The sequence below is a fragment of the Dermacentor andersoni genome, chromosome 2 (assembly GCF_023375885.2).
Source record: "Dermacentor andersoni chromosome 2, qqDerAnde1_hic_scaffold, whole genome shotgun sequence".
Lineage (NCBI taxonomy): Eukaryota > Metazoa > Arthropoda > Arachnida > Ixodida > Ixodidae > Dermacentor > Dermacentor andersoni.
Genome location: NC_092815.1, coordinates 197311735 through 197334721, shown reverse-complemented (window position 1 = coordinate 197334721; position 22987 = coordinate 197311735). Strand labels below are relative to the sequence as shown.

The 22987-nt window shown below is 47.6% G+C and overlaps 1 long non-coding RNA gene across 2 annotated transcripts in view; it reads right to left on the bottom strand.

Moving 5' to 3' along the window:
• LOC140215996 (uncharacterized) overlaps nt 1-22987 on the bottom strand; it is a 126071-nt gene that overhangs the window by 33319 nt on the left and 69765 nt on the right. For both annotated transcript variants that reach the window (XR_011892634.1, XR_011892633.1), the window contains 2 exons: nt 18749-18834; nt 5165-5275 (listed from right to left, as the gene is read on the bottom strand). This is a non-coding gene — a long non-coding RNA (uncharacterized lncRNA). The remainder of the gene's footprint in view (nt 1-5164; nt 5276-18748; nt 18835-22987) is intronic.

Below are 22987 nucleotides of genomic sequence, written 5' to 3'. Positions count from 1 at the left end.
CATTAATTTATCGTTTCTCTATTTTTAATTCATTAAGCAGAAGTATTTTCCCCTATGTTGTCCTTGGTGTCAGTGTTAGTTGGTTTCTTATGATATGAGTAATAAAAATAGGGCCCCTTGGTTAACCCCCTTCCTTCTCGTTTCTTAGAGACAGTGTATCATAAAGGTTATGAACAGGGATAAGGTGCCTCAGAAAGGCTGGCCAACGTTTCCATAGGAGGACCTATCTTCGCCTTTGACTGAAAATAGGTCCTCCTATGGAAACGTTGGACAGCCTTTCTGAGGCACCTTATCCTTGTTTATAACCTTTATACCACAGTACGCTATTCCATCTGCGAGCCCCTTTCTTGATTTTGGATTGCAGAGACGGTAGTATCACTAGCAGTAACTCGATGGCCGTGTCGGTGAACCCTCGTAGTTTTGCAGGTAATACGCGATTTATAACACTACGAAGGACGGTCATCTTTTGCTGTGGTCTGAGAAGGTTTTCCATAGACTTAGAAATTTCGTGCCGCTACCGCAGCATCCTGGCATTCGTTCTTTGACCTGCCTTGTTCACGTTGTTTCAACATTTCTAAGATAATGTCAAGCTAATCGCTCTCTCGCCGAACGGGAGCCCGTCTGAGACGAGCGAGCACAGCAATAGCTGCCACGGCAGTTCTGCTCAAGGGTCCAGTCACAGCCACAGTTGTGCAGTGAGCCTGTGGAACTTATACAACTGGGCATGTGGTCAAATAAATAACGTCGCCCATTGAATATGAGCAAATACGAATGCGACAGTAGGTATGCCACCATCCTTGGATGAAATTATCCAGAATTAGTATGTGGCCCTGGGAAGGCCCACAGATAGATAAGCAAAGCAGCAGCATGATATGAAAAAGTCGGCAAAAGAAAATTCGAGAAATCAGTTACAGAGAAGTGAAAAAGGAAGCATGAAAATCATCTGAGTGCCGAGAAAGAAGTATAACTGCGAGTCAGCCTAGTTGGAACAGATTCATCTTAAAACTTTTTGTGCGCAAACAAACAGGCACGAAGGACAGAAGAAACACAAGGACGAGCGCTTTCTAACAACTGGTTTTATTTTTGAAGAACCACCTGCTTAATTACCCACAAATCTGCGCAATCTAGTCAACAAAGCACGCCTATAGTGCACATAATACACACAGATCTGCGCTGTCAAGTCAAGAGAGCACGTCTATAGTTCATAAAACACTTGTGGTAAAAAGACGTGGACCAAAGCCACATAAGACATAAGGCGCTAATGGTAAGTCGGAAGAATAAAATAAAAGGAAAAACTTTGTGGAATGAAATAGTCCGCTTTCCAAACGCTAGCCAGCAACCAGGACTAGAGGCGCGCATCATCACTTGCAGACGAATGCTAGTAACATTAGTCAATAAAAAATGCGATGCTGGTCAGCCTATTCGACGCTGCAATTATATAGCCTATGTTGTCGCGGAGAGAGCATACCGCAGATCCCTTTCTTTCCGCGAATGTTGTGGGTTCCTCAGTGCGGCGGAAACCTCTGTGTGAAAATGACAGCGACGGCGCCTCGGGCATGTGCTTCCACCTGGCCGACGCCACCGCAGCTGACGGTCACTACTTGCACGTGTCGCGCCCTTTCGCATACTCGGCTGTATCGGGTGCCAAAACTTGATTAGTTAAGGGCGAATTGATATTGTATACGGAGTGTTTACGTGACCATTTTTGGCCTCTTAAACCCTGACTCCTATTAGATGGTGTCGGCCTGCCTTATTGGTCGAAATGCGTCATTGGTGCCTGCGCCTCCCGCCGGTCCCGGGTCCTTTGGGTGCTGCAGAAACTCATTTAAGGAATGCGCATCTGTGCCCTCCAGCAGGAGACGGCTGCAACCATCGATGAGCAGCAGGTGCGGCCGCGGCCGCCTGCGTCGCTCCTGAGATCCCAGCACAGAGCCAGTGCAGCGTCTTGCGTGCGGTCTCGTCCACCGACGCGGAGCTCGTGGCCATCGACCTGGCGGGGGAGCTGACCTTACGGCATTGCTTCCCGGCGGCGGCAACCCTCACGGACTCCCGTGCAGCGTTGTACATGCTGGCGAGGACGGACCACGGGTCCCCGCTGATCCAGTGCCTCCTGTGGAAGTTGGAAGGCGTTTGCGAGCAGGTATGCGACCTCGTTCTCCAGTGGGTGCCTTCCCACATTGCCATACACCGGAACGAGGAATCTGACCGGCTCGCGAAGGAGGCCCACACTGCGCCAATCCCCCGGTCACTCGTGGTGACGCCATTCGGCATTGCCCGTCCCACCGTGGCCGTCATATTATGCGCAAGACATCCGGACCTCCCCTTCCCGCTCCCCCCACCGTCGCCAGTGGCAATTGTCCGAAGCTGCTGCCGCGCGAAGGCCTGAACCGACGAGACCGAGCTCTGCTGCTTCCTCTCCGCATCGCCTGCCACCGAATCGCGGAAAGGACGCACCACCTTCAAGGTACCGGAAGCTCTTTTCGCGTCAAGTGCACCGATGTGGAGTACCTGGAGCACGTATTCTTGCGGTGCCCCGCATAGGTTGCTGGACTTGACCTGCTCACGACCGCCTACCCCAGCCTCGGCCTCCCATATGACAGCACTGAGGTACTTCTGTTCCCGTCCGCTCACTCTTCCGTGGTCGGGCGTGCCTTCACGGCGTTGTTCGACTACTTGGACGGCGCCGACTTGTACGAATGGCGGTAGCCGCTGCGACCTCCTTGGCGTGCCTTACTGCTCGGCTCCTCTCCCCTCTATCCACCACTCTTTTTCCCCTACTCTTTTTATCCCTTTCCCCCATCCGTACAGCACTTTGTAGGTACCCTCGCACGAGAGGCAGTAACGGCGCTGTACTTGTCTCTTCCTTCTTAAAATCACTCGTCATCGTGGGTAGTTTTGAAGAGGGCAAGGAGACAGCAGCACACGGCGCAACGTCGCCACGGGAGACCAGGCCGCTCAGGCAGGCCGTTGACGATCGGTATATCATCGTTCTGTATGCAAATATGTGCACAGCGTAAACTTAAATTAAATGCCAAGCTAATAAACCTAGTTGTTCGAATGCTACTTCTCGTCGTCATCCTACCTGTGGATCTGCACTTGCCCCTGTCAGAGCTCAACCCCCCTTATTATCGTCTCCCTGGTGAGCTGGTGCCTCATAACACTAACAGCTGCGTCACTTGGCTACAAATTGGTGGAGGTTGCTGCGTAGTCACGTCTACGCTCTAATATCATGGCCCATGACAACAAACTTCAGGAACCTAGCTTTAAAAGCTCGACCATGGCCGAACCCCCTACTGTTCTCGCTATCATGTCCACCCCTCAAGCTAAACTTTCCGTCAGACTGCCAGTCTTTAGAGGCACAACCGAAGAATCAATCTCCGAGTGGCTGCTTTGCTACGAACACGTAGCCTCCCTGAACAACTGGGATGAAGGGACGAAATTAAAATTTGTATATTTGGCATCGGATGAGAACGCAAAAAACGGGCACACCACTCAAATTTTAACGGGTGCCCCTATTTCATGGCAAGAGTGAGAGACATTACTAGAAACGTCTTTCACCAGTCGCCACTCAATCGAAATCGCATATTTGCAGTTGCAAAACTGGACCCAGCTACCATCAGAATTACTATGAGCTACCATTACTATGACGTCGTGCAGCGGTGTGCAAAAATTAATCCATCCATGATGGAAAAGGAGCGGTGGAGGTACCTTATGCGCGGCCTGCGTCCGGACGTGCAAAAGAAAATAATCGCGAATCCGGAGAGTTGCTCAATTTTGCTGCAAATGCTGTAGCGTATTAATCGGGCTGCTTTGATGACGCGTGCGTACCAACCAGAAGCGATCGGTACCCATTTCTCTGCCGGCCATCAGTCGTGGTACGAATACGCCTCCCGCGGTAGTGACACCCGCTGTAGCAACACTGCAACCACCTCCGACATGTATCGCTACCTGCACTGCGGCAGAGCGTCATTGCCGGCGAGAGGCCACCAACCGCGATAGGGACTTCAAGACGATCGCGGACTCTATAGCCTAGTTATCTGACCGCCTGAAGGTTATTAAAGAAGATTTACATCGTCCTCCAGTGCATTGGCCAGCGAGAAATATCCATGCCAACGATGGACGTCCACGATGCCCGCTGTGCCGTTGCATGGGTCACGTCGCGCACAAATGCTCGATGCGGGTTAGAGATCACAGACACCAACAGAGAGAGCGCAACGACAATCAGGGTGGGAAGCCTAACCCTTCGGGAAACGAGAACGGCCGGGCCTATAGGAGTCAGCCCGGCCGTCCAGTATGCACTATGTCAGATAGTCAGCTCCTAGCAGTACCCATACGAGCAAATGGTACCGATACAAAAGTCGTGATTGATACTGCGCCTCGCACCAGTCCACGGCTCGCTTGGATGCTGCAGAAACTCATTTAACGAATGATCCGCATAGTTTTGAAGAGGGTAAGGAGACAGCAGCACACGGCGCAACTTCGCCACGGGAGACCAGGCTGGTCAGGCAGGCCTTCGACGATCCGTATGTCATCGTTTTGTATGTAAATATGTGTACAGTGTAAAACTAAAGCAAATGCCAAGTTAGCAAACCTAGTTGTTCGAATGCTACTTCTCATCTTCATCCTATCTGCGGATCCACACTTGCCCCTGCCGGAGCTCATCCCCCCTTATTGTCATCTCCCTAGTGAGCTGATGCGTCAGAACACTAACAGCTGCGTCACTTCGCTACAATATGTTGCAAACGGAAGTTACTAATAGTTTACTGTTGAAATAAGAAAATATGACAGCATACGAACGCGATCGTGCTTGGCGCCCTCAGTGAAACCGCGTTAAAGACGTCCCAGAATGACTTTCCTCACGAAACCAAATTGCTCGAAGCGCCTCGGCCAATTTTTTATTCACGCGGCACTGGAAAGCGCCGTTCTGTCCACTCTAGCATATTCTGGTACACTTTGGTCACCATTCAATGCATTTGCACATCTGTCCACTCGAGCATATTCTAGTACACTTTGGTCACCAATCAATACATTTGCACATTGTTTTTAGAAGCGTAAAGTGTATATAGGGCGTGTAGAATTGAAAATAGTTATTGAGACACATGGTCATGTTCGCAGGTTTTGTCAAGATGGTTCAGTATACAAAAAGAAAAAAACATGTACTCACTTCGCCATTTTCCATACTCTTTGGTTAAATCAGAATCGTCATGGACCATTTCAGCGACGTAGCAGTGGCCTTTGTAGTAGTGAAGGATTCGATAATAAATGAACAATGCACCTTGAACAAATATATATGTGAACTTAAGTGCGTCCCATCAATATGCCTGGCTACATTTGTACAGTTTTCGTATGCGTTCTTTGTGGTTAAATTATGGATAATTCTTTAAACATTAGTTGCTGAAGCTCATCGAATGCCCAGTGTCATCTGAATAGTGTTTGTTGAACATGCATTTATCATGACACTTCACACTACGCTTCGCAAAAACGAAAAATGAGGCAATTGTTACTGGCTGGTGAGATATAAGACAAGGCAAGGACAACTGCATATGTTTTGCCTGTAAGGTTGCATCACGACAATTATTCACGACAATTATTCAAGTTGGCGCAAAGCGATGTAATATCTACATTCAAATATTTTACATCAAATTTCGCACAGATTTACTGATAAATTCATGCTAGAGGACGAGATTTCTCGACGCAGAGCAAATACTTTATCAAAACTTGCGCCACGCCATCTCTTTCTTTTGTCGGAATAATTTCCACGAATTATCCTCAAACTGAAACACTAAAGCTGTTCCTGTAGCACCACCAATGCCGCCAAATTTGCCGCACTCATTCTGTTCATAAGTGATGCGGCAGAGGATCAGGATGATAGAAATGAATGGAGTCTATCGAAAGGCCCTTATTGTCTGTGACATCACAATTCGCACGACGGGCATGACCATGGAGGCGAATGATTTAGATTGCTCTAAAGGCTGGCGAGTTATACAGAACGTTCTTTCTGCCATGGGCCAATCGCTTAATACAAAGGACAGCGAGATACAAGGATGCAATCAACGGTGTTCCGTCAGCCAATCAATCATACCAGGGTACTTTATCAGTGAGTTAACGAACAATAATTACATATGAAAATATTATTCCGCCATAACCTAGGCTCCAGTGGGAAAAGACACTTCGCTTTCGATACTTTCTAAGTTTCCAGCACGCTACATTTTTCTCAGATAATTTCCTGCCGTGCAAATTGACAGAAGTTTATTGAGATTTCAACACTTGTTGGAATTTTTCTAAGCGAAGAAAATATATAACATTGTGAGCATTCCAATAGAAACGAAGTAAAGCTACCAAGCGCGTTGTGTTTATATTGATTCTGCGCGTATTATGATCGTTTACCATCAGTCCTTCATCTTAACCGAACACGAAACTTGATTACACCCAAATATTGGTGATTAGTAACTTTCTTCAAGGGATGGTTTTCAATAGTGCAATTGACACATAAGCAGATTTACCAAGATTAGGATATATTATCCAGTGATCGCAGCCACCTTTACACGAATTGCTACGCATTATGAGGTATTATACGGTCCGCCACTGTGTAATTTCTTAGCAAGTAACGCAGTCAAATGCAAGAAGCCTGAGTTTTCATTAGTGGAGAGAGGCAAACAATATAAGTATTGCGAATAAATATTGTGGGCTTAAAGTAGGTGCAGTGTCACGTATCCGCACAAATTGTGTGTGATTGTTAAAATATTGTTTAATTATATTACCAATGGGTCTATATATGAGTGTTAATGCTGATTTTCCTATTAGTTTATTATGCGAAACCCGGCCGAATGCTTCAGAGAATTTTAAACAATTTCATCAGTTCGCTCCTGCTTATCAGTGACCTGGAGTACATCACGTATTTGTTCTAAATGTTTAGTGATCGTTGAAAGGCCTTAACGGAAAACCTGCTGGGCAGAACAAAGGATATGTCGTTCTTCCAGGTATAAAGCTTTGTGTTATATTGTTATATAGCTCATCTTCGTGCGTCCGATACCAAACTCGAGGTGTGCCACCGAGGTAAAAGACTACGTTGGCGAGCATGATAGTAGGGTCCCACCGATTATTGCGGCTGACGTGTTCGTACAGGCTGATCCAGTCCTCGACGTCTACCCCATCTTTTGCCGAGAATACGCCAGGATCACGGGGACTGGGGAGAGTGATGTACGTCGTCGGAGTGTCAGCAGGTGTCGGAGCCGGCGGGGTCGAGTTGTCGTCGCCGGGAGCCATGATGGAAGGCTCGACGTACCGTCCACTGCGAAGCTCCGTGACGAGGTAAAGGGAACGTCCACCTCCACCAGATATGTTTCGTAGGAAGACACCGACGAAAAGCTATTTACAAGTATATTTACAAAGCAATACGCCGCAGTTGGCCAAGAGGCAACAGCCCGCGCTAGCTTCCAATCGTCGTCGTCGTCTTCTTACTGCTCGGCTCTTCGTCATTGCAAATACTATCCCGTAGCACTATTGTTACGTTTTCTAATATATTACAAAGGCAGTTAGTGACGTCGACCTGTAATATGACACCGCACTCTTTGTGGATAATTTGTTTATAGGAAGTAATTATACGGTTTTCTACACTGTGGAAACATTGGACGCCTTGCTGATAAAACAAGAAAACTCATGAGTATTTGGCTACCGTCTCTGCCTACCTTTCTTAAAAAAGATCTCGTAGCCCTCACCGCCACACCTCCTTTCCACTTTCCTCTTCGCCTGTTTCTTCCCTAGCTGCGATCCGTGTTCGCTTTCACCTTTCGCTATGCTCGTTTGCTCGGTTACGCCGGTAACGCCACCGACGCCGATGCTCTCTGCAGGAACGGGTGGCTAAGAGCTTTGCTCTAAATCTAGGGCTGTAAACTATGTGACCTTATATAATTTGCGCCAACTTTTTCTAGAAAGCCCTTTCTTTTGAGTTTTACAACGAAGCGGTTTATACGAACCCTGTACCGTCGTTGTCAGACTTCGCTAAAAAGAAGTCACGTGTCCTAGCGGGAGAGGAAAAGAGCTCAACGGCAACAAGGCGGAAAGGGTTGGAGTGACCCGTTTCCCCTGTGAGAGTGCTATCTTATACGCGAATCCTATATAGATGTCACACGGTGCATTTGTCGCGATGGAGCCAGATCTTTGTCGAATTTATTGAGAATTGATTCCACCCTGCCGCGAAAGAAACAATTGTTATGCTGGCGGTTTGCGGCCGACGAACAGTGCCCATCGATTGAAATGCGACACTAGGAGTGCGTGGCTGCCGGCACTTCTTCCGCCAGCAAGAAGTGCCGGACCCACGTCAATTGTGAAACCATTTGTCAAATCTTTTGCAGCACCCGCAACAATAAGGCGGATCTTGCGCTCAATATATTGTTACGCGCGAAGGAGACCGTTTATCACCCTTACGGATGAATGAGGCTGTTTACTTTAAGTCGCGAAGGTGAGCGCAAGAGCGGCCAGCTGGTTGATGAACTCAGCGTCGTTCTCTTCTTCTTTCCCCCACCCGGGACCGCAAGCACCTTAACCAGCCTTCGCTTTCTTCATGCGTAACATTCTTCTCGTGGCAGACGAAGCCCGCTAGGCGAGTCAATCCATTTGTCTTGACGTGAACAAATTCAAGCGGGCAACATAGACCACTTGGGTCTTGGCAGCTCCTCTACCACTCAGCGTGAGGTGAGCTATGCTACATTTGACTTCCATGAGTCCGTTATTAATAACGAACTGTCCATCGTAGGGGCCGAAAGTTTTTGGCATAACCCGCGTTTTCGTACTGGAGTCCACAGCCAGACTAAATCGCCGGATGGTGGCGAGTGTCGTAGCGTGCTTTTGTTCTGTCCTGCGATGCCAAAGTGCGCAAACGAGTAATAGCACGAGCTTCTTCGGCAAGGCAGAGAGCCTCGGCGACAGTGGGATTTTCGTGACTACAGAAATGAAAAACAGTGTCGATTGTATGCCGGGGTGGCCGTGCGTACAGCAGGCCACCCCGGGGCTATAGCCGGTAGTCTCGTGCTAGGCGGTGTTGAACGCGTACATGATAAAAAGGCAGCACGTCATCCCAGTTCTTGTGGTCGGATGAAACATACATAGATGACATGTTTACAATTGTTCGGCTGGTGCGCTCCGTAAGCCCATTCGTTTGTGGATGGTGTAGTGTCGAGTGACGCAAGTGGGTTTCACACAAACGAAGCAGCTCCTCTACGACATCCGCTGTGAGTTGTCGTCCACGGTCGCTGATGATCACGAGAGACGGACCATGTCGCAGGATGACATATTGAAGCAGGAACATTGAAACGCCAGTGGCAGTTGTGGAGGGCACCACCGCCGTCTCGCAATAGCGTGAGGCACTCGACGCAAACAACTATCCAACGATTTCCCTTGGCTCATTTTGGAAAAGAGCCCACGAAGTCAATGCCCACTTCTTTGAAGTACGTGCTAGGAGGCGGGATCGGCTGCAGGAGACCCGCTGGAGCAGTAGATGGCCGTTTGGAGCAGTGACACTGCATGCAGCTGGCTACATACGTGTCAACAGACTGTCACATACCAGGCCAATAAAAGCGTTCCTGAATCCGGTAGAGCGTCCTCGCCAAACCTAAATGGCCAGACATAGGGTCGTCGTGCATAGCACTCAGTATCGCTGTGCGAAGGCTCTCTGGTACTACTACGAGAAAAAGTGCGCCAGGGCTAGAAACGTTCTTCTTATACAGGACTCCATCACGTACACAGAAATGGTTTGCTGTCGTTGAGGCGGTAGTAGCGGTGAAGAGCGGTGTTAATTTATCGTCTTTTCGCTGTTTGGCTTTGAAGCAGTCGAAGTCTGGAAAACGCGGCGACACAGAAGCCACGAGGTGATCGAAGTCGTCGGCGTCACAGTCCGTAGTGCTAAGTGGCATACGCGAGAGGCAGTCCGCATCAGCGTGTCGTCGACCGCTCTTATAAGAGACGGTGAAGCTGTATTCTTGCAGTTGGAGCGCCCAGCGCGCGAGGTGGCCACAAGGGTCAGGAAGATTCACAAGCCAACACAATGAGTGGTGGTCGGTGACCACTGTAAAGGGGCGTCCATACAGGTAACAACGAAACCGCTGAACCGCAAATATTACCGCAATGCATTCTTGTTCCGTAAAAGTGTAATTCTGCTCGGGCCTACTTAATGCGCGACTTGCATATGCGATCACGTGTTCGCGGCCACCGTAGCGTTGAACTAGGACGGCACAAATACCTGTGCCACTGGCATGCGTATGGAGTTCAGTCGGAGATGAAGGACTGAAGTGTTGAAGGACCGGTCGTTATGTCAGTAGAAACTTCAACTGACGAAAAGAAGAGTCGCACTCCGGAGTCGACTCAAAGGGGGCGTCCTTTTGTAGCAGGCATGTCAGCGGATACGGGACGTCGGCGAATTTAGGAATAAAGCGGCGGAAATAGGAACAAAGCCCGAGAAAACTGTGGAGCTTCTTGACAGAGCACCGTGCACTGAACGCTGCAACGGCTGCTGTTTTCTGGGGATCAGGGCGGATGCCATCCTCATCGACGAGGTGCAAAGCACAAGAGTTTGGCGGTCTCCGAATTGGCATTTCGTGGAGTTTAAATCTAGGTCAGCGTTTCCGATGCAGTTCAGGACACTATCCAGACGCGAGCTGTGTTCGCTGAAGGTGTGGCGAAAGATGGCGACGTTGTCGAGGTTGCAAATGCAGATGTTCCCCTTCAAGCCACGCGGAACAGTGTCCAGAAATCTCTTGAAAGTTGCCGGAGGGTTGCACAGTCCAATTGGCATCACAATAAATTCAAAGAGCCCATCAGGGGTTACAAAGGCAGTCTTCTCCTTGTCGTCAGGATGCATCGGAATTTGTCAATAGCCGGATAGTAAATCTACTGAGGAAAAGTAAGAGGCGGAATCAAGGCAGTCTATTGCGCCATAAATACGTGGGAGTGGGTACACCTCCTTTTTTTGTTACAGCATTCAAACGGCGATAGTCGACGAAAAATCTCCAAGATCCATCTTTTTTTTAACAAGGACCACTGGAGCTGCCCACGGACTTGCTGACGCTTGTACTACTCATATTTTCATCATTTGGTGCACTTGTTCCTCGATAATCTGGCGCTCTGAGGGGAAACACGATATGACTTTTGTCTAATCGGATTTGCCGAACCCGTGTTGATGATATGGCGTGTTCGGGACGCGGGGATTGCAGGCATTTTGTCCTTCTGCGCATAGTCGAATACCTAACGGTGCTTCAAAAGCACACCCACTAACGTTCGGCGTTCACTCGTGCTGAGTGATTTATTTACCATTGACAAAAGGGCCGTTTCCGAACTGTGCCCATCAGGTTCTTCCGGCACATCTGTAAGTTCTGCAACTGATAAGGACGCTTGTTCCCTGTCGAAGGCTAATTTCATGCCGGCTGGTAATATAACGGGCTCCTTAGTACAATTTATGGTCCACAAGGCAGTGCGTCCGCCTTTGATGGACACCACACAATGTGGCACCAACACATTCTTCTTCACACAGTTAATGTGCATCGGTTCCACGGTAGCATCCAAGCTGTCGGAATCGGCGCCGCCACAGACAACGCACAAACGGTAGATGATGCAGGTCGACAATATCACCACAAACACACAGGGTAGTTTGGTGATCTACAGGGTTCTCCAGGAGTCCTGACGGAATCCTACCATTTATGAATACCTTCCCTGTGCGGCAGTCGACAGTAGCACCACACTTCCGCAAGAAGTCCATGCCGAGAATCGCATCATGGGTCGGCCGAGAAATAATTATTAACTCCGTCGTAACAACATGGCCTACCAAAAACATGTCAGCACTACACACCCCAACAGGTCGCAACGGCTCGCCACTCACTCCATATAACTTTGAAACTTCGCCCCATTTAAATAAAACCTTTTGCCCTAGCACGTGCATAAAAGAGGCGCTCATGACCGAAATTGTTGCGCCTGTGTCCACCAGAGCCATCACAGGGACATTATCTACAAAAACGCACACTTCGTTTTTAAGCATCAACACAGGTGGTACTTCTGTCAGTAGCACGTCTCCAGCGACCTCGCCACCATCGACCGCGATAGCTAGTTTTTCGGTGACGAAGGGGACGTGGTGCGACGCAGCGGTGAGGGAGAACGGGGAGCACGATGTTGCGGTGGGCGCGTCAAACTCCTGTCAGATGCCGGGGAGCGATTCCGGGAGCTTTTCGGCCAATACTCGTCGCCAGATGATATGTGTGCTGGCCACGGGGCCCCGTGCGGCCGTTCGGAGTGCCGAGAAAACTCTGAGTGCTGGCCATACCACCTGGTCATACGCTGGTTGCAAAACCGGGATATATTACCCGGAAAACCACAGGAATAACACATCGGGAGATGTCGAAACCTTGGTTGTTCGTCGATAAAGCGGATATTGTAATTTTTCCTCGTGTAGTGGGTTGGTTCATGGTGTGTGTCACGACAACACATCGGGCGTCGAGAAGGCGTGCAATGAGCGCGTTGGTCATAGCGCGGAGTTGGAGGGCGGGTTGTCATTCTCGACTGTTCGGCTTGGTAACCATCGGTTGCCATGGGGCTGAATGTGGCACCGTCATAGCGTCACGTGACGTGTACACGCGATGATGGTCAGCAGTTGAATGCAACACCTCTTCGCGGCGGGAAAGTTCCTCGTGTACAATCTGTCGGATGGTCGAAGGAAGGTCGTGGAAAGAGCTCGTGTCACATTGGCAACCGTCGTGACATTCGCTAACCGACCAAACTTTGGCGCAATCCGACGCATCTTGAGCGTTTCTAAAGTTCTGCAATGCCGAATGACGTCGAACACAGAACTGATGCTTTCCTTTCCAAATAGAAATTTGTACACGTCCTCAGCCACTACTTTCAGCAAATGTCCAACTTTATCTTCTTCTGAAATGCGAGCACTGACCACCTTGCACAGCTTTAACACTTTTTCGAGATATGTTGTGCATGTCTCACCTGGTAGCTGCTCCTGTTGCGACAGTGTCTTCTCCGCACACTTCTTTTTGCCTACTGAGTCCCCAAAACACGCCTTTAATTCGTCAAGAAAATGTTCCCACGTCGCAAGCGCTCCTCGTGGTTCTCTTACCACACGAGAGCGGTATCAGTCAGGGAGAACACCACATTATTGAGCTGAGCGGTTGTATCCCACCCGTTGGACTTGCTCACTCGTTTGTAGTGGACGAGCCACTCGTGGGCATCTTCCCCCGCTTTGCCTCCGAAGGTGGAGCGATAACTCGGTAGTATGGCAGTTGACTGCTAGGTGTTGCCCTCGGAGTGGCTACTTCTTCTCGCATGTCAAAGACAGTTAAGGCTGATGGCGGGGGGCCGGCAAGTTGATGGCTTTGACGAAGCTGTGGCAGTGATGGTTATCCAGCCGAAGCTGGTTATCCAGCCGCCACCGATAACCTCCGCACGTGACGTCACTGCACTAACCCTTTAATACTAACATGCCGAGGATGACGAGGCGGCCTTTGACGAAGATAAGTCCTCCTATGGAAATGTTGGCCAGCCTTTCTGAGGCACCTTATCCCTGTTTACAAACATTATACCAGTGTGCTATTCCATCTGTCAGCCCCTTTCTTGATTTTGGACTTCCATAAATAGCATGTCATTCATCGTTTCGTCCAGCATTTCGCTGAAGGCTCTTTTCTCCAGGATAGTTGTCTTTCGATGGATCGTGTGACTGTCTTTAACACCGTCTTCAATGAGCTTTGCTGTACAGGTAGTGCCTCGGTCTGTGGTGAGGTTCGATGGGGCGCCATGCCGCACGCCGATGTTCTGTATGAAAAAGAAGGCACCCTCGTAAACATTGCCCACAGGCAGCGCCTTTGCCTGAGCATATCGCGGTAAATAGTCGGGGATGACGACGGTGCACTCGTTTTCACAGTATGAAAGAGGAACCTTGTCTACAAGGCCCTGGTCGTCTTGGCTGAAAGATTTGCCAGGTGGGCCAATTAGATTACGCAATACCACAGGCATAGCAGCTAGTGACTTCCAGTTTTGGCACTCACGACAGGCATGGACCTAAAACCTAACACAGGTGGCAGGTTCCGGCCAGTATTGTGATTTGAGCAATCTATCAAGGGTTCGAATTAAATCGAAAAAACAAACGATACAACGTCACTTGGGGGACGAGTCAGCGTATGCGCCATCTTTGAAAAATTGCCAGTATAACGGTGGTAGCAATGAAACGCCAAGAAAACTACGGGCGATTTTCTTGGCGGTAAGTGTCGGAAACTCGGTAACAGCTGCAGGTTTTTGGGGGGAATTGTGGCGCATGCCTTTCTTTCTAGCTCTGTGTCCGAAAAAATTCTCTTCCTCGTAGACGAAAGGAAGCTTCTTAGGCTTAAGGGTGACGTTAATTAATAATATGGCTTCGGGAGAAATTCTCGCAGTCGCTTCAGTTGTTGGTCAAATGTTGCCGAAAAGACAACCACATCATCACTGTAGGTGAGGCGCCTTTCCCGCTTCAATGGCCAAGGCACATGTTCCTTGTTCGCGGGAATATTGCTGATGTTAAACAGAGGCTGAAAGGAGGTGCTTTGAAATCGTAAAAGCAAGTTCGAGTGAAGAAAACAATTACTTTTTTGGTGTCGTTCATCTGCCTCCGATAGCAGTTCTCTGAAGAGGCGAAAAGTACTGAGCTTGCCGAAATCTTTCCAAAGAGTCATCGATACGCGGCAAGAGTAAACACCCTTCTTGATAACGCCCTGGGCGCGCTATAATGAACACAGAAATAAAGCGCTCGTCTTTTTTCCTGCGAAAATGCAACGGGGGTGTGCTACAGACTGTACCAAACCTGAATGACGCCATCGTCTAGCATTTCCCTGAGTTTGGTTGAATTGCCCTACAACCGTTCGGTGGGACACAATAGGGCTGCTGCTTGATGGGACATGCGTCGTCGCATATCATTATTTGTTGCGTCGTCAATGGTATTTGGCTCACCTTAGTAGAGCGAGCGAACCCTGCTTCCAATTCGCCCCAAGAGTTCCTGTAGTACCCTGTTTTGGTCTTCCGTAAAAACTGAGTATAAGAAAATACCATTGAGCGAATTGTCGTAAGTGTCTAATTCAGAAGTAAATCACTCGACCATTTATTTTGAGGGTTCGGTGCCGGCGGCAGCAGTTGGTTCGTTGGTTAAAAACTTTATTGAGGTCCTGCAAGGCGCGCTTTAGCGCAGAGCGGGTGACTCCCATGTCGGGACCGCCAGGCCAAGCCTGTCGGCCTCTCCGCGGACCTGCTGGACGGCCCAGAGTTGGCCGGCCAGGTGCGGGTGGCGGAGCGCCGCCTTCCGCTAGGCCGAGGTAGTGTGGGGGTAGTGTACGTTGCCGTGCACTCCCCGAGCATGTTCTCTAGGCGATAGCAGTTCCACAAAAAATGTGCCCACATTCAAAAGCTACTAAAAAGGACCGCTGTGTGAGCCTCAATAAATTCAACGAGGCTTCGCACAACGCATCTACCTTAGGTCAACAATCTAGGAATGTTGCCTTTATCAAAGACTTCCCTATTTCGTAGCTCCATGGACGTGACTTACAGTCACACTCGTACGCGATGCTGCCATGATACTCTCGCTCAGAACAAGTGCGAATCTGTGCCGTATAGCGCTGGTTTGTGCTGTTGCCCTCTTTATCGAGAAAATCATCCAACACTCGTCAAAAGAAATCCTCTCACCATATCCCCGAAGAGAGTTTAGGCCAACATTTGAATGGTTCGAACAACCACGCAGAACCAACCAAGTGACGAGAAAGTGTCGGCAGCGCAGATTTTTACGCTAGGAGTGCATAGGGGAAGTCAAGTCTTGTCAAGTGAAGTCGTATGAACTGGCGTCCCAGTCCAGGGCAACGTAATGTTTCTTTAAAACGCTTACCTGTTTTCTATTAGGAGTCGCTCCATTATCTAGAAGTGCGCAAAGTTTTCTGCGGTCGATTAACACACCTACGTCCATTGAAACCTTATTTACGCCAACTGCTGATGGGATAGTCGTATCACCACTCGACTGTAAACTCGTCGATACGAGGTTTTCAGCGCAACGTAAATAAACGGCCTCGTCACGAAACTTCACTGTCACTGATATTCGGCGTGCGCACTTTGATTGTCCCTTCACTATCATTGAAGTGCTATCAGGAGCAGTGAAATAGTGTTCCGGTGAGCGGCCGCGTGACTGGCGTGCTGGTGTGCTAGATTTGCGTTCTTAGTCGGAGAATACTGCGATGTCGGCAGTTATCTGGCTGTGCCTGCACCATAATTCACAAAAATACCTTGCAGTAAAATGTTTTGTAAAAGAAGATTTCAGTAAATCCTGATGCTGCATATATTATTACCGAACTTGGGCGGCCACAGGAGAAGAGCATTTACGAATTAATAACTTTCTGAACACTGGCCTGGTTCGCTTAGGATACTGAGTAATGCAAATTTTCAGCGCAGCTCTAGACGTGTTTTCGCTTCGCTATATATTGGATCGCAGGGAGATGCCTTCGTCCTGCACTGTAAATAACACAGGCTGCTGCTGCTGCTGATGATGTTATATTAGTTGGATCGAACTACCTGTCTTGTGCGGCACTTTGCAAACGGAGCGAAATGTGGTGCGACGGCCTTCCTAATCTGGGAGGTCGCCAGAGCCAGCGCGTGGTTGACACGTGGGCGCGTTTCATACCATTCGCCGCCGATTGACCTACCAGATGACGCTCACTACTCTGGCGCGATGTCTCGTACCCATCGTCGGCGCACTAAGCTTTTCTTTTCACGCTTTCGCCATACCCTCATCCGCTTTGCGCCTCATGGCTCCGCTGCATGACCCTCTCCGCTTTCCACCTCGCATCCTTCATGCCCCTCTGCGCTCTCATCTTTCATCTCGCTTTCATCTTTACCTGTGCTCATTCGCTACGTTATGCCACCGCCGCCTACGCTCGCCGCAGGAACGGTCACTAACTTCTGCGCTCTAAAAACAGCGTAGTCTGAGACAGCTCTGGGGAGTCTCCCAATAAACGTGACCAGCATTCCTGCAGTGGTAACCCAGCCGCCGTCGATCTGGGGGTCGCCAAACCTCTCATTTCTACGTGGGCGTTTGGCACTCATCGAATTGCGCTAGCCAACCTGCTTGCAGCGACTGCACTAAGCCAAGTGGAATAACAAAACAAGGAGTGACAGCTGGGGCGGGGCAAAGCAGTATTTCTGCATGAGGCTTGCACCGGACCTCACTTGCAGATGCGGCTCTTCAGTGCTAAAAATGGAAGCCGGACGCGGATGCTGTCCTTCGTTGCGCATGATGCTGGTGAGCGAGCTGAATTGAGGACGGGACGTATTGTGCATTTTTTTTGCAGCTCTTCGGTAACCACAGAGCGCATGAGGTCGCAAAGCGAGGTGACTTCGTACCTGAAGCCTAGTTACGTATTTTGAGTCGGCGCAACATTTGATTGACGTTGTACGTGCTGGATCACTGCTGAAGTGTATTCTTCTTAGTAGTGGCTTCGGTAAGAAACAGCGCCAGTCTGCCGCTGACAGTGGACAAGGCAGCAAGGAGCTTTTCCGTTACTCCTTTCATTATATGACTTCGCTTATCGTCTTCTGACTTGCCAAGGCGGGCACAGCCAACGAGAAGCGGCATGTCCTCTACGAACATCGTCACGCTCTCGTTTGATTTGGAAACTCGCGACTGAAAGTCAAGCTGCGCTATTTCCTCTGAATAGGGCCTTCGCGGGAACTCAGACCATGATCCCAGCGCGTCTTCTCTATTAAGAAACCACGCGCGAGCGCCATCCTCGAGGCTCGACTTTACGTTCCCGAGTTCCGTGTGGTCCCATTTGTTGACGTAGCTAAGCTTTGCAACTCAGCCAGCCACTCTTCCGCGTCTGCGGAGATGTAGCCGTGGAAGGTCATTGGCACTCACGAGTGCTGCAGCGCGAAGTATATCACCCCTTCGGTTACATTTTCAGTGGTCAGAGTAATGATTTTATTTATGTTCCAAGTTCTAAGGCGATGCCTCGCATTCTATGGCTTGCACGGCGAACTGATGTCATTTCCAACACGGGGGCGGCGTTCCTGCTGTCTGGTGTGGTCTCTTTCATAAGTCGAGCTGCCTCCACCAAAATAACAGCCACTGTGCTGAATTACACGCGCAGACCACGGACGTTACCACTTTGCACAGCGTATGCGTGACGCGTAGTGCCTATTCTGCTCTTATTCAGTCACTGGTCTGCCACACCTTGTGGCACCGTTGACGGATTATGAATAAGGTGCCTTACTTAGCTCTTCGGCCAAAGTAAAACGTTATAGGCACTCCATATAAAGCATAAATATAACATCAATGGAGGATTAATTATTTTCACTGTTGTAATTAATCATGAAACTTTAGTGTTTCGCCATGACACATAAGGCGCCACCATTGTAGCCAAGTATAAGCTCGCTGTCAAAGTTCTCTCGGGACACCGCCAAACGTGGGAGGTAGCGAGTCGCGTCCGAGCACTTGAAAATAAATATTCAGGAGGCTGCATTGAGGCGCGTAAAAATGTTGTCACGAATCCATTAAAGATCAAGGCCGGTGAACTACAAAGCGCATTTCTACCTTTAGCGTTAACAAGGTTTACACTTCTATATTTTTACACTTGCATTAACGTTTCTAACAAATTTTACATAGCCAATGTATTGTATTGCATTTGACAACGTTATCTTGAATCAATCAGCCCATTTATGTTAGCCATAAAGTGCTGGAAAATTAAAGCGACCTCACCTGTGGTGTCTTGGCTCAGTAATGGATAGTATCGAATAAGGTTCTTTGGCTTTGAATATAGCGTAGCGTTATACAGTTTAGGTATCCTGTAAAATGGTATATAAGAACGTTACTTCTGGACTCTGTTATACATTCACGATATTTCGGTTATGTGTATTTCAACATTAACAAATCTTTTAATATATAGGGTCCCGAATTTGTGTCTTCTTTACCATTACATTAAATGAAAACATAAAAAAGAGATTACCTTAAGTTATTTTTTGAAAAGGCTTCGTTTGTACTGAGCATTTACAGCTCTTTTAGAAGGAGAGGCAGCTATGCATAACACAAGAGAAAATGATTGCTTAACTAAATAACTCAATGCCACCAAATATTTCTTTTATAAGTTAAAACATTCATAACACACACGTAAGGGAAAGCTGCCGTCTGTCAGGCAGCAGATGCTAAAGGAACACAGTAATGCTTCTGAAGGGCAGAAACCTTCATATTTCAGGAACAAAATGTTTAGGGAGCTAGGGAGTAACCAACGACTCTGCGCTATCTCGAGTTTCATATGTGGTACTTGTTCACTGCAAGTGGTGCGGACACAACCTACAGAATACTTAAATTTACGCCCTCTAGGGTGGATGTCGCAATACGCTTTTGGCACGCCTAATATCTGAAAATCTTACAGATTAGTGTACTCTTTAGCAGGGCACTACAAGGGTGTTTTCTTGCGGATTATACACCATGCAGAATTACATAGTGCTCTAGTTTTTCCACATTGCAAGCCAGTACAAAGCAATAGGGGTTTATTTCTTCTGCGATGCGCGCCACGTTTGAGCACGTCATAGGGCCACACTAAATATGTCGTTCCGAAAACTGGCCCTTTCAAGCTGGTGTAATATTTCGCCTAAGCCCCATTTTCTATATATGTAAGAGGGTGACTTAAAGACAAAAAAGACACCCTTAAATGTACAATGTTGCTTAGTGTGGACTTGTAGTGCAGTTAGCAAAAGGGGCGCATACCAGCTGAAACGTATCTGGCATATGTCACATTGTAGTAAGCTTCGTGTAAACGTGTCACAACGACAACACAGAATTGCAGGCAATTGATTCCGGAGGCCATTGTTCCGTGTGTAATATCACACCATGCCATTTAAAAGGTATGGACAACATGTTGCACTAATTTAACACGTGAACGCGGAAGCCTGCAGCACACGCGGTAATACATTAAGTTATGCCATCAGAAGCGTCATACTTCTTGCAAGACAAAACGAACCGAAGTATGAAGTACACGTACGGTGCTGTAGGTTGACCTTTTGAACGACACATGCGAGCACCTAATGCACTACCTAAATGTGCTTTCGTTCTTTCTTCATTTCCCTTTTTCTTTCCGTATTTCCTTCCTTCTTTCTTTCTTTGTTCTTGCTTTCCTTGTTATTTCGCAAGTTCCTTTCCTTTTCTCTTTCTTTTTATTTATTCCTCGCTCTTTCCTTTATTCTTTCTTTCGCTTCTTCATTCACATAAAGAGCTGATTGTGTAACAGACATGTTGAAATGTGCGACTTGGAACTGCCAGAAACACGACGAGAAAAATAACGAATGCAATTCTTTGTCCAGTTAATCAGGAATCAAGCAGGAATAAATAAAGAAACATACATTCGTCCCCCTCTAAAAGACAGTGCGCGTTTAAACCGAAGTGCCAGTATACAGCCTTATAAAACACGCCTTGATGGTTTTCAACCCTCGTTCTGTCCTTTGTGTATTTACATATGGAATGGCCTGGCGGACGGCACTGTAACAACACAAAATGTTGAACCGTTGTATACTCAACTAGAATTGTATTACAGGCCTCGGCGTAATTAATAATTGATCATGCTTACTGTTATTCTTGCATTTCTAACAGACATTGCACTTGTATGCTCGTTCATCCTTCCTGTAATTTGTGTTTGACAATGCTCTATGATGTGGTATTGTTGGTGCGGAAATTTGTTTTCTTTGACAATTCCTTGGCAATTTTACAATACTGTAGCCCTCAAGTGAGGGCTACAGTACTCCTAAATAAATATAATAAATAAATATATAAATATTCAGCCATTGCATCTTTTCTTGCTTAGGGGGGTATCAGCCATTCCTGATATATCTTTTCATCATTTGTGCATCCCTGTACTAGACGGCGCTTTTTCCTGCAAGATTTCAAGGAATCCTGCGCTCAACTTTCATTCACAACTGAACTGTCCCAGAAACTATAAAAATATGGCTCTTTATTTAAATACCGGGAATCATGAGTGGCAGGAAGAGAACGAACGGGAATGCTGGCAGGCTCTGTGGTATTTGCTCTTATTCTTTGATAATAAATGATCTGTGGGAAATGTTCGATTTGTGCTTGCGATTTTCGCCTATGATTCAGCCCGATGTTCCGCTTCCAAAACATGTCTGAGCCTTTGGTTGGCTCTCCGAGTGCTCAGTGCCGCTTATTACTGTCATTTAATGCGTAGGTGATTTTACCTTGTAACGACACTGGGAATTCGCGAACAAATACGGTCACAATTACTGTTTACTCGGTATCTGCTTATTTCATCTCGAAGAACTGTCGCTTTACGTATTGTTTTGCGTCTTCCTTACACTTCCCTCATTTTGTTTCTTGACTCCTCCTAGGTTGATAGTACTGAACGTAGTTTATGGTTGCGGCTTATATGTAGCCATTGATTGAGGTACCCTGCGATATTACGCACACCTTGTCGCACCGTTACTTGCACGACTTTGAAAGGTCTAAGAATAATTTTCGCTGCCTGGTCATGCCTTCCACAAAAGCACATGACTCTTCAGTGCAATATTTAGCCTGTGTCCTTGGTTTGTATTTCCAAATTGGAACTGCGTCGCTTTGCTGCTCATTGGCTCTGCGGTATTCAAAAAGTTGAATCTTCTGGTAAATTCACACTATTTTGTAGGCCGGTAGTATGAAAAATTTGCCATATGCAACAAAATGCGCGGTACAGGCAAGACTACAGCCGTGCATTCTATTCTGGCCAGGCACAGCCATTACCAGGCAAGATTTCCATCCGCATTTACGCGTTCTGTATATCGAGATAAGCTGCCTAGTATTAAGCAGACCCCTACCAGTCTTTCCATTTGCCTTCGCTTGAAACGAAACACAACGTCGTAAGCTAAGACCCGGGCTACCTGCCCACGGCTGGACTCTCTCGCTCGAGTAAGCACGTCCATTTTGCGATAAGAGAACTTTGACTTTTCAAAACATTGCTTGATCAAGCAATGGCATAACATTGTAGGCGGGTTTACCTCGAGGACGCGCTGCCAGCATTCTTGTGCAGTAATTTATTGCAACCAGATGAGATAGTGTATTTCGGAAGCCACGATACATGCTCGTCGCTGTCCTTGCGTTTAAAGGGTTTGCCTGAATGGTAGCATAAAACGAGCTCATCGGGTCGACGCTGGTATTTAGCTTCGTTAACTTGACAAAAGAGGCCCTACTTGCCATACTCATTGACGTCATTGCCATGCTTTTCCTTGTCAACTGCCCCGGAAGATTGTTGTGCGTTCACTAAAAAAAACCGCGGCCAGTAGATTTGTTTATTTACACGTATTATTTATTTATTTATGCATTTTGTCAATCCCTATATGCATTAAAAAAGGAGGTCAAGAAAAAGAGAGAGTGGTTTTACAACAAGGCGAAAAAAAAAATACTACAGCCAAAAGACGCGCAATTGACGGCTGTAAGGCATACAAAAAATCCACAAAAGTGAACGGCAACGACAATAATACATTCCCACTTAACTTATTGAGGATAAAGGCAAAAACAACACTGTTTTAAAATTGCGAGGCTAGTGAATCAGGATAAATCAAAAACAACACAGTTTCAAAATTGCGAGTGTTGAGAATTGCTTTCAATTACTTTAGACAAACAAGCTAAATATGTGCTACTGGTAATGAAAGGGGTCAGGTTATTCCTTTATGTGATCACCAGGGGGAAAATGAGAATTTGAGAGCATCTCTGTGGAATTTGTAAGAAGCAAGAGTATGGCAGTGTTTTGGGAGGGTAGTTCTTGCTGTGCATCGCTTAATATAATGGGACTTGCCTATATTTTGGTGGTTGTGGATTAGTTAGTACATTACCTTTAAGCGCGCCAACTTCCTCCGGTTTTTATGGTAAGTAACCCAGCCTTCTTACGCAGCTGTGTGGGCAAGTCTGTATGGCTAAATTTTATAAAAAAGGCCCTAAGCGCTCCTTCTTCAGCTC